At 52.2% G+C, this 12,708-nt stretch overlaps 1 long non-coding RNA gene across 5 annotated transcripts; it reads left to right on the top strand.

Moving 5' to 3' along the window:
- The first annotated feature begins 2,008 nt into the window (after nt 1-2,008).
- LOC132687482 (uncharacterized) lies at nt 2,009-11,377 on the top strand. 5 transcript variants are annotated; one of them, XR_014137471.1, is made up of 4 exons: nt 2,009-2,334; nt 3,621-4,001; nt 8,842-9,049; nt 10,466-11,377. It is a non-coding gene; the product is annotated as an uncharacterized LOC132687482 (long non-coding RNA). The 5 variants fall into 5 exon arrangements; XR_014137474.1 differs by lacking the exon at nt 8,842-9,049 and having other exon boundaries at nt 2,009-2,298; nt 3,784-4,001; XR_014137472.1 differs by lacking the exon at nt 8,842-9,049 and having other exon boundaries at nt 2,009-2,298.
- The last annotated feature ends 1,331 nt before the right edge of the window (nt 11,378-12,708 follow it).

Below are 12,708 nucleotides of genomic sequence, written 5' to 3'. Positions count from 1 at the left end.
CTAGTAACAGTTGCAACAGCAACAGTAATACAGACACTCTCGGTTGTTTACCCAACAGCCCTCACCTTTCTTTTCTTTCCTACAAACAGATTTTGTGTGGAGGAAGGAGCTAGTGATCTCAAGATCTCAGGGAACCTAACCCATCTTAATCGTAGAGGACCAATCTGTACTATAACCATAATGGTACATCTTTTTCCACTTTGTCAGTAATTGGTTTGGGAGTTGGCACATGAATCTGTTCTGGCTCATGAGATATAAGATATAAGCTGGGGGCTGCCCACCCTGTAAAAAAAAAAAAAAAAAAAAAAAAAAACAGACAAAACTCATGACAAAATCTTTTGCCCCTGACTCTTTCTCCCTTCTAGGGATGGGAGATCCGGATCTTGGCAACCACCTTGTGACCATGAGGACAAAGAGCCGATATGCTGAGGAAGGTAGGACAGAAGTGTGGGAAGACCCCCGAGTCCATGGTGATGTCACATTGCTGCCACACCAGCCCAAGGATCTCAGGGCTCCGGAGAGCTTGTTCATATGAGACAAGAAACTGTCGTTGAAGCCTGAGATGGAGTTTGCCAGGTGCTGTGTAATTGCAGCCAAGGGCATTCCCATGGATACCCATTGCTCCCCGTTCGGAATGGGCTCTGATTCCCTCTCATTTCCCCCTGAGGTAAGCAGCAAACACATTGTGTGGCCACCACGAAGAGCCATTTTCCAGACCCTCAGAGTACAGACATGAATTGAATCCAGTCTCTAACATCACAACCACCAGGAACCTAAGGGAAGAAACACGCAAAATGGATGTATTCCTCATGACTGCTACCCGCGTGTCGAGTTCTGTGCTGAGCACTTGACATGGGACCACCCACCCGAGGTCAAAGCTGGTTGAAGAGAGCACCCGCCTTGCCGGACAGTAGTGGTTCTGCTTCTCGTGCACAGTCAACCCCGGGTCCACCCTGAGTCCAGGGGCCGGACCTCACGGGTGTGGCCACCCCGGGAGCCAACAGTAGGCTGTAGCCCCAAACCCTGACCCTTCCTCATCTTCAACGAAGTGAGTGTGCGAGCCTCCGCTCCAACGAGGGGGAACCCCAGAAACCCCAGCTTATGAAGACTTGAACCAAACAGGTTCCTCTCCTGAAGGGCAGAGGAACACGTGTCTGTTGGCCTCACAGCGTGCGTGTGGCAGGAAAGGTTATAAATAAACTGTCCTCCTTCCCTCCCTCTCTGCTGCCCTCACCCTCTGAACGTTCAGTCTGTGGTTTCTTCTCCCTTTGAAAGCCTCGCCTGGCCTGATGTGAATCCTAATTAAAGTCATGCACAGCGTGACTTTTAATTAGCCTAAGCAACCCCACGAAAGGCGTCAATATTGAGCGGGATGACTGTGCCAAGTGACTCTCCCCCCAAGGATCAGCAGGGTGCCCCAGCTGGTGGGAAGCCTGGCACCCATGCTGGGCAGGGCCACGAAGGGGTCTCGCTGGGCTCAGCCAATCACAGTTCTCATGCGGGGCTGCCTCTTTGTGGCCAGGAGGCAATGACATTTATCCGGGGGTTGCAGATTTATTTCACGTAAACTACACGGGATTGAAAATAGGTCCCAATTAGCGAAGACAACTACCCCCTGAAAGGCATGGCTGGATTTTCTCTCTTGGGGAAAATCAGCAGGGATGGAGGTACAGGCAGGGGTGTAGACCCCACCTCTGGCCTGGGGGGTGAGGGGGAGTGGCAAGGGTTCTGAATCTAGATAATGAGGAGGTGAGTAAATGGAAGATGAAATCGTTCTTTTCTTAACAGATACAACGATCGGAGCACAGTGATTTCTCAACGCAGAAATGATCTCACTCTTCTTTATTCCCCCAAAGCCATGGGTTTTTCTGTGCCTTTGCTCATGAATCAACCAGAAACGTGGCGTGGGGGAGGTGGGGCAGCAGCATGCTGTGCTCAGGAGAATTCATTAGGGATTCTGGAATACTGACATCATAATTCACTCCTAGCACAGCGGGCTGCACCTTGCCCGTGCCCAAGGTTGGGGGACCCATTTAAAGCTGCAGGCAGCCTTCCTGCAAAGACACTGGCTCACAGTGGATGGTTGCTTCTGAGTGGGACACCAGGACACCCGCTTAGGGGCCTAGACTCTAACAGCTCCCCCGGTCCATGGAGCTGTCGGCTTGAAGATGGTAAAACATACCAGGGAGCAGGCCTGGGAAACCCTACAGCTAGCAGGAGCAGAAGGTAACTTACGCATGTCAGAAATCGTAAGAAAAGTGGGCAAATAGGATTCCGGCTGCCAAAAAGCAGACTTTGGTAAGACACCTACCTCGCTTGCCTACTGAAACAAAGGTAAAAGACTTGGTTAGTGACCGTCTTTCCCCCTAAATTACTTAAGTGCCTTGATCCCTTATTTTATGAGCTTGACATTTTTAAGGAGACAAGACAGATTATTCGATTTCACAAACGGATAATGAGCTCCCACAAAAAGGACACCCCGCTTCACGTGAATTTCAGGAGTGAGAAGGATAGATGTGTAGGTCGGGGATGGGGAGGGGGTGATGCCCCAGTTCCTAGGGCAATATAAACCTGACAGGTTAGTTTGGCAGCTCTGTCCGCGTCAAACGTCCCACGGTCAGTTAACGTGTCTGGGCTACACGGCTTCCAGCGACTGTCTATATGTCTGTCCATCTCAGTGTGACCAGGCGCCTCAGTGACAGGCATGAGATCCTTCCAGAAGAAAGGCACCCTTTCCTTCACAGGGATCACCAACACCCCCCTGCAGGCAATGATGGCTTCTCAAACACTTGTGTGAAACCTTCATCCCGTCCATACAAAGGTGGCGCCTTTGGTCGGCCACCGCGTTGACCAGGATGTGGTATAACTTTGCTCTTCTTCTCTCATTCCTGCTCAGTCCAGTGTGGCAGTGAATCTTGTCGGTCCTTCCAAAATGTCCAGCGTCTGACCTCAGCCCCCAACTCCTTGCTGCCTCCGTGATTCGGGTCCCATTCATCACCCCTCCTGGTTTGCCGTAATGGCTCCTATCTGGGCTCCTTGCTTTTGTCCTTGTCTGCAGAAACCAGACCTGTTCAAGGCTACACGTTTTAACCTTTTCACTTGAAAATTAAACAGGGTCACCGAAAGGGGCGCCTGGGTGGCTCAGTCGGTTAAGCGACCGACTTCAGCTCAGGTCATGATCTCATGGTTGGTGAGTTAGAGCCCCATGTCCAGCTCTGTGCTGACAGCTGGGAGCCTGGAGCCTGCTTTGGATTTTGTGTCTCCCAATCTCTCTGCTCCTCCCCTGCTCTCTCTTTCTCTTTCTCTCTCTCAAAAATAAATAAACATTAAATTAAAAAAAAAAAAAAAAAAAAAAACACGGTCACCGAAAAACACACGAAAATGCATCCTTATAACATCCTTATGACCCGGACCAAGTCTAGAAACAGCACTTTGCCCCAAGCCCCTCCATGGCCGCATCCCAGGGCCAGCCCTACCCTCCTTCCAGAAGTAGCCACCTTCTGACTCACAGGGAATACCACCCTCCCTGTCAATCTCCACGGCGTCACCACCCCAGGGGCCTCCTCAGACCCTAGAGCTAAGGTTACTGATTCGGTAGATCTTGGTGTATGTCTTTTAAGATTCCCCTTCCAGGCCTCTTTTCCTGAGAAGCCCTCTGTTGCCGTCCCGGGCTGTGTGACCAGTAGGTTTCTCATAATCTGGATCGTGGCGATCCCATATCTATGGTCAGTGAACGCAATCAACACGTTCTCTCCGTCCTCCACACCTCTTGAAAAATGAAAGCTGCATGCAGAGGCTTGGTCAGAATTTTGTGCGAAACTGGAAACAAAGTTCTGACTTGTAAAGGAGGTCTTGGGGAACCGAGGAAGGTGAAGTTGGAAGGTTGGACCACGATGTGAATCCCGCCAACCAAAGACCACTGGGGATTCAGCTACACGGTTCCACTCGTCCTGCCCGCTGCACCAGAGGAGACCCCCCCACGGCAAGCCTGGAGCATCTCGGTAAGAGGGACGGGGAAGTGCTTCTGCACGGCTTGGGCTTCTGCTGAACGCTTCCTCGGGGGGATTAAGGAGGCAGGGTCAACAGGTGGGACACTTTGGTGGCTGGGTGGCTGAAATATTTTTATCTCGGAGGCAGAAAGGTGAAAGCAGGGCTCGCGTTCTCAGTGGTGAAGAGGCAGGCATCACTCACGTTAGCAGGAGAGGGGCATGTTCAATCACTTCTGTGCTCTCTCTCTCTCTGCCTCGTCTCAGATGGTCGTTTTCTGAATGTATTTGTATTCTGTGAGCATTGTGCCTGCTGATATGGCTCCATCATGACCTAACTGCTGGCTGCCAGCTGCCGGAAGGGTTGTTTTCCTCTTTCCTGGATCCCCTCCCGGGTCTCACTGCAAACGGGGCTGATTTTACTTTGTCAGCAGTCATATTGTGGAAGGCCTTGACTATCCATGTGAGGAGGCTTCTATCTAACTTGGGAGATAGGAAGCCACTAAAGATAGTCAGGAGCCAGGGTGACAGAGTTAGAAGTGTACTCGGATAGGGTGTCGGTCTTTTGGGAGAGAAAAGATTGACCAGAGGCAGTGTGATAGTTAGAGGCAGATATTCTATCAGGGCGAGAGCCGGGGCCCCGTGAGTCACAGCACTAGTAACGGGAATGGAACAGACACGGCAGAGGCATTGGCGGGGCGGGGGGGGCGGGGGGGGGGCGGGGGGGGAGCGGGGGGGGGGTCGGGGGAGGGGGTAAGAAAATGGCAAAGCTGCACCCAGGACAGGATGTTGGGGATGTGAGAAGATAGTGTGGTGTCTCCCACCCAACAGCCATCCCCACCCTTCTTGCCAACACATCCCTGAGCATTTTCTAGGCAAAATGGGTGGGCCTTGGTGGGTCAAAACCAATCTTGACTATCCCAAGCACCGTGCCCGATACTTCCCGACCCCCCTGCAGTGAGCACTGCCCGTGACCTCATTGTGGCCAAGGGGACCCAAGAGGATGTGTGACGGAGCCCCCTGGAAAAGGTCTGTGTCCTTAAAAAGGACTGGCACAAAAAAGATGCTCCCTGAACTGCCCTTTTATGCCCGACTGCAGCACGAGAAGGCCATGTGATGCCTGCAGCTACCCGGCCCGATCTTTTGCTAAATACCCTTATTTTTTATGAATCATTGTTGGAGTTGCTGTTAGCTGTGGCCCAAAGCATTCTTTTTTTAAATTTTTTTTTAACACATATTTATTTTTGAGACAAGAGAGAGACAGAGCATGAACGGGGGAGGGGCAGAGAGAGAGGGAGACACAGAATCGGAAGCAGGCTCCAGGCTCCGGGCCATCAGCCCAGACCCTGACGCGGGGCTCGAACTCACAGACCGCAAGATCGTGACCTGAGCTGAAGTCGGACGCTCAACCGACTGAGCCACCCAGGCGCCCCTGTGGCCCAAAGCATTCTAACCGACACCCGGGGGGAGCCAAAGATGACCCCAGTGACCGCAATGTCTTTGAGCCTCGGTGAGTGACCGGATGGCTGAGCAGAACCAGACAAGTCTGAAGGAGAAGTGGACTGGGGGTGGGTAGGAAGATGGCAATGTTTTTGAATCTTCTGGGTTTGAGTTGACGGAGAATGTCAATATCTGGGGCTTGGGACAGAGGCTGGAGCTTGAGAAGGAGGCTCCCAGTGCTTCCGCCGTCTCTGGGAACCTGTTCATCAGCAGAGCAGCCTACAAGGACCTATGGGTCCATGGAGGAAGGAGGAAAGGGGGTGAGAGTCAGGGGGAGCAGACCCTGAGGCTGGGGCCCCAGGAGGGCGGATCAGGGAGGACAGGTCTCAGTGGGGAGTCAGGGAGGGAATGCAGGAGAGGTGGGGGCAACCCATGGGCCGCTGACGCCTTGACCTCCTAAAATAGCCACTCTAACCATTGGACACTGGAGAAAGTTGCCCGTTTTTCTCCAGAGAAGGACGAAGCAGACGCCAGAGCCAGTTCCTGGTACACTGCTTTCTTTTTCCATCTTCCTTCATTTCTCTTCCATTTCATGAGATAAGAAACCAACAGAGGGTTTTAAGCAGAGATATCGCGCATCACCTAGACTGCTTCGATGGGGTGATGAGGGCGGGAGGGGAGAGGCAATGAGAAGGCCGTCACTGAAACCAGGTATGAGACCCGGTGGCTCGGACCCGGGGGCAGCAGTGGAGGTGGTGGGGAGCGGTGGGGATCTCTTCCAAAGATCGGGCCCATACAACCATCCCGGTGGATCGGCTGTGGCTTAGGGGAGAAAGGAAGGTGGTAAAGATGACCCCCCAGGTGCGGGTCCTGAGCAACTGGAAGGATGGCCTGGCCATTGATCGAGATGGAGAAGACACAGATTGAGAGGGAGGTATGAGTCTCAATTTGGAGAGGTTACATTAGCGTGTCTGGGCCACCAAATGCACAGGATGGGAGCTCAGGGGAGCGTTGGCTTGGATGTATACACGGAGGCGAAGGTAATGCCTTCAGCCAGTGAGGACTCCCAGGGAGAGGTCGGGGGAGTCTCAAGAAAAGAAGAGCGCCCCCCTAATTTCCCAGGCCCGGATGCACTGTGTGATCTTGAGCCGTTGGTTTGTCTACAGGAACAGCGGTGGAAGGATCTGATCTCTGAGATCCTGACCTCTCTGTGACTCTATAATGGTCCAGGCCGACCGCTCGCTGCCTAGGAGCTGCAGACTGATGAAATGTCAGCGCCGGCCCCTATGGGGACGAAGACCTGGCTATCATGGGCTGTCACCACATTGGACACGATGCCCGTGCACCCGGAGGGAGATGTTGGACGCCCCCAGTTCCGCAAGCCACAATGCTGGAGGCGTCAACCAGCAAGGTCCTGACTATCTCCTGTGCTCTACAATAGGAAATCGGAACCGTTATTCAAATCACTCCAGCTGGGAATGTCAGGAGAACTGCAGTGGCCAGTGGGGTCATCCTGCTCTGCGGTCACATCCTTGGCAGGCCATTTGCCACCTGTTTATCCACCAGCAGGAAATGAGAGTCTACAGACACAGCCAGGATCCCTCTGCTGGACATCTTCTCCCTGTGAACAAGGAGGCGGCCATTCTTCCTCACCCCGGAGCCCTGTGGATGTGATCATCCACATTATAGGGGGACCGGGTTCCGTGGGGGCACGTCGCCCTATTTACACAAGGTCTTCTTCGGCCAGTGCTCAGAGGCGGGGCCCTGGAGAATGGAGAGACCTTGGTTTCCAGGTCATGCAGGCTATTTTCGGAGAGAGCAGCATGAAATGGAAACTAGAAGAGATTGACGGGTTCTGTCGGTGTACCGGAAACTGCCTGGCACCCAAAAGGTCAAAGTTGGCACGCTGCCCAAGCACTTTGTACTAATGGAACAATAAGAAACTCTCCGTAAGCTGCACTCCCCTAGGTGGTGGGTGTGGTGGTTAGAAGCATGAACTCTGGAGACACACTCCGCTGGTTCAGATCCTGGCTCGGTTGTTTTTCTAACTGCATTACCTTGGACAAGCGACCCAATGGTCTCTGTGCTTAGAAGCTTCGTACGAGAAAGGAGTGTAATAATGGTACCCACTTTATATGAGGATTACGTGAATTACCTTGTGTAAGGGCCTTAGAACATCGCCTGAGGCACCGAGAGTCTCGTATGAATGAGGCTCGATGTTCCTAAGGACGGGTCCCTCAGCCAAATCCCAGCCTACTATTTGGAGAATCCCTGGACGACATCTGCACTCCGAGCTCTTTCAGTACACGATGGGAAGACCCCAGCTCACACATGACTTCCTTCTGCTCTCTGGCCTGATCGAGCCGGTAGCTACCGACCGGGAGTCTGCAGCTCCCAGTGTGGGCAGCTCTGGGCCGGAAGCAGAGACCCTTACAATGAAGATGTGGAGCCAAGACGTAAACGTGTGACCTGCTGACCGGAAAGAGGGGTGCAAGTCACGTCCAGGATAGTGACCGGAAAGCGTCAAAGGACAGCACACGATTAACACCCAGACCCTTGGGTGAACAGTGAGAGACAGGACGGTATTTGAACAAAGAGCATCAGCAGACCACGTACTTAATGAAGACCTCCAAGAATCAACCAGAACTTCCAGAGATTATAATCGTGTCCGGAAGTCCAACGCGCTACAAGGTCAGTACATATTTAGGGAGCCGACTGAGTCCATGATAACATTCCCATAAAGAGAAGAGCATGTAAGGAAAACCTAGGCATTTGTTGAAAAAGGAAGGGAGTTTAGGAGGAAATTGCTCTACCAGATTTGATGTTGATGTGAGAACAACAAAAAGGTTGACGGAACAAAATCCAGATTCCCAAATTAACGTGCCCTCTGTATTAAAAATAAGCAGTTATTCTTTCTCGTTGCCAAGTAGTGAAATCCTGCCATTTGCAGCAACATGGATGGAACTGGAAGGTATTATGCTGAGCGAAATAAGTCAGTCAGAGAAAGACAGATGTCATATGTTTTCACTCATATGTGGAACTTGAGAAACTTGCCAGAAGACCATGGGGGAAGGGAAGGGGAAAAACCAGTTACAAACAGAGAGGGAGGGCGGCAAACCATCGGAGACTCTTAAATACAGAGAACAGACTGAGGGTTGATGGGGGAGGGGAAAATGGGTGATGGGCGTTGAGGAGGGCGCTTGTGGGGATGAGCACTGGGTGTTGTATGGAAGCGATGAACCGCGGCAATCGGGCCCCAGAACCAAGAGCACACTTTACACACTGTAGGTTAGCCAACTTGACAATAAATTATATTAAAATAAATAAGTAAATAAAAAGTATAAATAAATAAATAAAATAAAAAATAAAAACAAGCAGTTAAACCCAAACCAGAAACAAATCTAATTTTCCACAGCAGTGATATTCAGCACTTAGAGGCAACAACATGTGTCTGCGATCCATATGAGTAAAACCATGGAAAGAAAGAAAGAATGCGATGCGTAGTATATTCCTGGATGGAGTTAATCCTGGCTGGGTATTCACTGCCTCTTTCTTGAATCTATAAAAAAATGAAGTTCCACAAGGTTGCCATGAGGTACATGGCCTAACGTGAATTTGGAAAGGTAAGTCATAGAAATTTTTTTTTGAAAAAAAGAAATCATGGCGTGAGCTCTACCAGGGACTCTCACACGTCAAATTGTAATAACTGAAGTGTGGAGCTGGTTGGGAACAGAGCCACAGAGCTCAGTAGAAAGTTCGGAAAAAGAGCAGCATCGACGTAAGACTTTGCGACGTGATAAAGTACTCAGAACATTTTGTGAGCGCCTAATGATCTAGATAAAAAAATATTAAATCTGCTCCATATCTCATTATATACATCAAAATGCATTCCAGATGCACGGCTAAATGAAATGTAGAAACCTTCAGTCTTGGAAAAAAATAAATGAAAGTTTACATAATATTAGGATAATCTCTTAAGAGGACAATACATGCGGCAAGATCAAAGGAAAAGTTTGCTGAATGTGAAATGAGAATGAGAAGCTTTTCTTCCAATATCTCTCAAATTAATTTGTTTCTCAAGTCTACGAATTCAATGCCAAGATATCATTTCTTGCCTGAATTCATCCGCTCATCCATCCATTCATTCATTCATTCATCGAGTGCCGACTCTACGGCAGATGCTGCCTGCTGGTACCAGGGATGCAGTCATTTTTTAAAAAGGACAAACCCCTGGCCTTCCCTGGACAGACCGCCTTGCATTGCAGTGGGGCCGACAGGGTATAAACAGGATGAAGAAGTAACATATATAATATGTCAGATGGGTGTTCAGATTTATGCAGAACAGTAAAGGAAACAAAGGAGTTAGGTTTGGGGAGGAGTCATTTGCAATTTTAAACAGAGTGGTCAGGAAGGCTTCTCTGAGAAGCTGAGGTCTGCGCACAGAGCTCTGGGAGGAGAGGAGGTGATGTGTGTGGATAAGTGCAAAGTCGCTGAGCCAGGTGCGCGCCCGATCGTGCTTAGGGATCCTCAAAGAAGCCCGTAAGTGAAGAAAAAGACAGGAAAGGCTAGCCCGGGGCTGGGGGCTGACTGTGTGGGCTCTTGTCTCCCCAGCGTCAGACAACAAAATGGCCCTAGAACCGGGACTCGAAGGCAAGTCATACTTCCTTATGTGCTCCTTGAGCCTGGCTGGCATTCCTTCACTCATCCGTCTCCACCCTCTTCCTTGAGGCTTGAGTCAGCCCTGGGAGACAGGGCTCAACACACTGCTGTGACTGTGTGATTTACCCCCCAAGCCTTATCCTCACTGAGCAGGAAGGGGCGCCATTAACGATAATTCCAGGCACACTGGGACTGGCGGCCACCTTAACTGGACGCCATATTTGCAAAGCACTTCTGTAAGATTGAAGAAGTTTCCACTGTCTGCACAGAGAATGGGGGATAGGCCGACGACCCAAAGGGTTGGACCCCCGGCTCTTCTTCTGGGCCTCAGTTTCTTTGTTTGTCAAACGGTGGCCGTAACAGCAATGCCTGCCTTTCAGGTTCCTCTCGAGATGCAGCGAGCCACGCATAAGTTCCTCAAACGGCCTGGTATGTGACAAGCGCTCTGCAAAGACTGGCTTCGGAGTCATGGGTCCGAAATGGGTCTGCAAGGTCAGAAACTGAAGCGTGGGCGGGAGATTCTGGTTCCTCAAATTTCCCACCTTCTGGAGGCCACCAGCCTTCCTTGGCTTCTGGCCTCTTTCTTCCAAAGTCGGCGACATCGGGGGGAACCCTCCTCAAGCTGCCATCTCTCTGGCTGTCCCTCCTCTGCCTCCCTCGTCCACTTGCGGGCACCCTCATGCTGACACTGGCCCACCCAGATAACCCAGGATCACTTCCCTCTTTGAAGCTGAGTTGATGGGCCACTTAACTCCATCGGCAACTTCCGTTTTCCTTTGCCATGCAACCTGGCATCTTTGGTTTCCAAGGATGAGGGCACAGATGTCTCAGGAGGGTGGTGGGCGGGGGGGGGGGGGGGGACCTTATTCTCCCTACTATGGGGGCAATTGAAATTAAATCTCCTCCTCCCATTCCAGAGGAGGCAGCCTGGAGGCCCTGGAAGAGGAAGAGAACTGCCCAAGGCACTACCTCTGGTCGGTGCCAAGAGCTGACTCCTCCCCAATATCCGCACCCCCGGAGCCAGGGTTTCCCGAGGTAGAGAAAACCCCACGTGACACAATGTGCAGCCGAGGTGTTCAGAGAGAGATTTATGCACTGCTCTGGTGGGAAGCACCGCTCAGCCTGGGGTCTTTCCTCTCGACAATGAGAGGTAAAAGTAAACCCAGTGACAGTGACTTTCTCTGTTGCTGGAAGTCACATCAAGTTCAACGCTAGTAATTGCAGAAGCACCCTTCCCAAATCGCAGATTCATTACGGAACAGATTTCAAAATAAACGTCCGGTTTCCGCCCCTCGAGTAGAAAATCGATACCGCGGTTGAGCTCCGGGCAGATGGCTGATGCAGGAGCCGGTTTAGTCACACTCGCCCATCTCAAAGGTCACTCGGGAGCCTTCATCCCGAGCACACCCCCTCTCTCACCCGGGCTGGGGAGGGACGAGGAGGCGGGTAATTTATCCACGTAATTATCCTCACGGAGCGAACAGATGGGAGACTTTCTCCAGGGGACACAGTGTACAACGTCCCATTTCTCACCGGGGCGGCGGGGACAGTTCCAATGAACCAACTTCCCATGAACCGGCCCCCCGCAGAACTCAGGGGAGGGGGAAGGGGGGAGGCGGAGAAGAACGTTCAGTGTTGGCTTCCGCGTCCGCGGCAGCTCGGTGCCGCCTTGAAGGCTGAAGGCTCTCACCGCGGTTAGAAGCCACGATCTCAGGCTCCTGGGCTCAGAGGCTGCCCGCGGGGGTCTCTCCTCTCCTCAACCAGGAGGCCAGCGTGGAGGGGGTGCTCGGCCCCCCTGTGGGAGCACAGAGGCCTCGGAGGCACTGCCCCTGGCCCAAGGGCCGTGCAGGGTGGCAGGGCGGTGGGGGCAGAGGGGCTGACCCCTAAGAACGGCGGAGGAGGCGAGGGCATGCACCTGTGCGGAGGGCACGCCGGCTTCCCACGCCCAGCTATGACCTTGAAGCCCTCATTACTACCCTCTGAGCCTCGGTTTCCCTGCCCAACAAACACCTGCGGTCAACACGACCTGAGAGAGCTTGGGGGGAATGGCCCATGGACGACAGCCAGGGCACTGAGGACGCCAAGTAGGGCGACAGAAAGAGCCCGGTCCCTGGAACACGAGTGCCTGCTGCACACTGGCCCTCTGCACTGGGCGCCTCCGGGCTCCTGGGGATGCGGGAAAAACAAACCTATCTTCATTTCAGTCACCCTGGGTTGGGTTTCCTGCTAGTTGCAACTGAAATGAGCCCTGATAGAAATCGTTTGTCAGGGTGGTGCTGAGGGACAGACAGGCCTTCGTGCGGGAGGAAATGGCAGAGGCAAGTGGAGGGAAGCAGAGAGAAGCACGGAGCGAAGTCTTGCGGAAGATTCTGGCAAATGATTTCAGAGATCCAAGAAAACCCCCCCAAGAACGGACCACCTCTCCGGTCTCCTCTCTTTCAGACACTCTTCACATCTGGAACTGTGGGCAGCCCTCCCGTCGCCAAGAAGGGTGTCGGCCTGTGGACAACCCTGAGGTCCCAGAGATCCCAGAACAGGAAGTGGGAAAGACCCAGATTCCTTAACCATGTCCCTGAGCCACGGTGTTACCCAAACCGCAGCTACCTGAACTCTCACGTAAATA

Source organism: Panthera onca, chromosome A3 (assembly GCF_046562875.1).
Source record: "Panthera onca isolate mPanOnc1 chromosome A3, mPanOnc1 haplotype 2, whole genome shotgun sequence".
Lineage (NCBI taxonomy): Eukaryota > Metazoa > Chordata > Mammalia > Carnivora > Felidae > Panthera > Panthera onca.
The sequence above is the reverse complement of the archived record's forward strand: the minus strand, read 5'-3'. Positions and strand labels throughout refer to the sequence as shown.